The following is a 3,528-nucleotide window of genomic DNA, read 5'->3' as shown; positions in this document are numbered from 1 at the left end:
GTCATAAACCCGACCTTACACTGGAGGCATCCTCTGGAGCCCGACGACCAAATCGTTCCCACGTACTGCGAGCATACCCGACGATGACTTTTACTCCAAGACCCGTTTCGGGCTGGCACGTCCGTCTCTCCGTCAGGGGTGAAACTCGTCGGGTGCAAGAGGAACCGGGGACGCCTCATTTCCGACATATATTCTTCCTGTACGGATACATGGAGGGAATCGGCCGCCACGGCAAGGAGCGCGGATAGGTGGTTGTTCGACACGGTGAGCTCAGTGTACTTCAGAGATGGTGGAGAATGATTTTGACGGTGACCGGAGATTTTATCACCGGACAAATGTGCCGTTGTTGTGCGACGGCGAGAAGTGTGTTATGCTGACGTGGACGAAGGACAAGCAGCAGTCGAGCGTACGGCTCGGTACCGCGTATCGGGTCAGGGCAGTGGACCATCGCCAGGTAGACGTGAGACCGCCGCTGGCATTTCTACCTTTATATCAGTCACAGCATGGAAGTGAACTGGGAGCATCAACCTGCTTCTCCTCGTAAAAGAGTTAAATGACATGTTTAACGAATAAACTAGTCAAGGGGATTATCTGTGAAATTTACAAATGTTTTCCCTTTGCAACAAAAATTGATCAGTCGTTTTCTCTCTCATGTGACCTATATATATATATTGTTGATGTTAAGTAATCACGCAGTCAATTATATACGTGGTTGGATGGAGTTGAAGTTGATGAGGGGCCGCTTCTTTCACCGAATATCCAATCTTGAGCTGAGTTGCTGGAAAGTCTGCACATATAAAAACTCGTGAGAGGACGGGGACTGGTTCCCCATGGTTCCTCCGATGATCAAGTCAACTGATGAACTTGAATGGGAAAAGTGAAGAACTGTGAGTTCTTGTGTGTATGCAGTATAAATTGCAGAAGCAAAATCTTTGGATCAGGTTTTTGAACCTTTGTTAGAAGAAGCTTTTTGTTAGAATAGTACCTCGTACTGCCTCCACGCAGCCCCTCAAGGCAACATAACTCCTTATGCCTACCGACGCCTCCAATATAGAAAGAGTAGAACCATCATTGTGGCTGAGCACAGAATGACGGTGAAGAAATGAGGACTGGCGGCTGAGTCAGCTCCTGCTTTACAGGTGTCGGCTAGCGACTGGAGGAGAGATCACCACAGTATTAAATAGGAAGTGATCGGAGGTATGTCGGCGCCGACGTGGTCCGATGAGTCATGAAGACTATCGGGGCTAGAGACATGATGACACCTGCCAAGCATAAAATACGATGCTGACACATTGTCAGTGGGAAAGGCTCAAGGCTGAAGTTGTCTTCTAACTTTGCCGAGAAGTAACGTCTTCCGAGTCAACCTCGTGAGGCGTTGAATATCTGATCAACTGGAATCGTTGTAAGTCATCTTCGACAACAGGGGCGACAAGTATTGCCTTTCGAGTCGACACGAGGGAATGTCGACTCGACGAGTCAGCCGAGTTGTAACCCTTAGTGGTATTAGGCCGCCAAGTTGATTGGGGCCTTGCATGCAAAAGTACACATATCCATTGCTGACAAGGAGTTATACTATGGTGATTGAGAACACCATAACATATATATAAATATATTGATGAATACTAAGTACTTGTTCCCTCTTCATTGCTGTATAGTATAACTTTCACTTGATATTGTTGGAATAATCTTGGTTCTAGGCAAGAACTAAAACATTTACGTATCGTATACAGTGTGCTTTTTTGTAAGGTGACTACAAAGTTTACAGCTATAAAGATGAAATAAGATGTTGGATCTATGTAATGTGTAAGACCTTGTTAAGTGTAGCTTTTCTACGGTGCTTCTGTTTTTTTTTTTCCTTTTAAGTAGTCAATAATCATGTTTGGTAAAAAAAAAATTTACATACTTATTAAAACTAGTTTTTACACACATGCAATGCACGTGATTTAATACCACGATTAAGTATTTTTGGCAGTTTGTGCTCATTTTTTTCTTTAAACTCTTACATCCCGATTATTTTTTTATGTTTGTTTAAATGGGATACACCCAATTTAAATTTTCATGTTGATATTTGAATTGACAAAAAACAAATATAATATAAAAATAATTTGAATTTTCATATTATTTTTGACCGATATGAAACTAAGCTTTATTTGAGAAAGTATAGCATTACAAAGTGAAAAATATTAAAATAGTGTTATACAAGGAAGGTGAATATTTAAAACCAATATGGCAAAATGATTGATTTAAAGTATGTTAAAACGATGCAAAAGAGAATATGAAGTTTATTCCTAATCATTGATAGACTTCATAAAAAAATATAAATTAAAGATTAATGCTAACTCTAGTATACTTTTATATGATAAAAATATCCACATAAGAATATAAAAGTACTGAAAAAATTCATGAAACTCCCTTCTAAAGATTCCTAATTTCACTCAAAATAATTAAAGTATTCTATAAAATATTCATAAAATATTGTTTTTATTTCTTCTATTTTATTTTTTATTGAGTTAAGATCAATCCTTCTTCAGGTTTATCATTTATCATTTCTCGGACAATTCTAAAGTATTGTCTTCATCATCTACATCAATTGTGACATCAGGCTAATTTTGTATTTTTTATGCTATTATCTTTCCTGGGCTCGTTAATTTTTTATCATCTCATTTAACTTTACAAAGAAGTCAAATGTACTTATGATGTTCAACACAAACTGCTCAAAATATAGACTTTGATTTTTTTTCTATTTCAATGAGAATAAATATTAATTTCATATATATAAAATTCTTTGTGTTCCTAATTTATTACTTAAATAAATTAGAAGCTATCTCTTTATTTTCCTCTAAAATGAATTCTTCTGATGTGCATCCAATAAGAATTTCTGTTATTTCAATAATATTACCTTTGCTCTATCCCTGTCATTTTCCATAAAGATCTAAACTAAATACCTGCATTATTCATTACCAATTTCTCTTAGATTATAATATTAATATTTAATTTGAAGAACACAGTATGGAATTTATGAATACTTACTAATTTTTCTTATGTCTTCCATGGAGATTTTTTCTTTGATTAGGATAAAGTTATTAAATTATTTTTTAATGTAACTCATTCAGTGCTTCATTAATAGATATGTCTTATGTTAATGCCAATTCAAGTGATTCATTGACGTTTTCTGAATTTTAGATTTATTTCCATCACTTTCCCATTTGCAATGGAAATAACTCAATTCTTTTAAAGTTATCTCTAAATATTCTAATAGTTTCTCCATATGTAATTCCTTGTATTCTTTTACCCTATAAATATTATTAACGTCAAAGATTAAAGTTTCTAAATTAAAATCAATTAATGCTAAGGTATAATATTATAGTGTTTTATCATTTCTATGGATTTAAACATCTATCAATTAATGTTACGAATGTATTTTGGCTACCCCAACTTATTACTAAAATTATATGAAATTACTTTAATTTATATAGTGCCGATAATTTTTAATCTATAATATTTTTAAAAATTTTATCCATTAACCGG

Source organism: Asparagus officinalis, chromosome 4 (genome assembly GCF_001876935.1).
Source record: "Asparagus officinalis chromosome 4, Aspof.V1, whole genome shotgun sequence".
NCBI lineage: Eukaryota > Viridiplantae > Streptophyta > Magnoliopsida > Asparagales > Asparagaceae > Asparagus > Asparagus officinalis.
The sequence above is the reverse complement of the archived record's forward strand: the minus strand, read 5'-3'. Positions refer to the sequence as shown.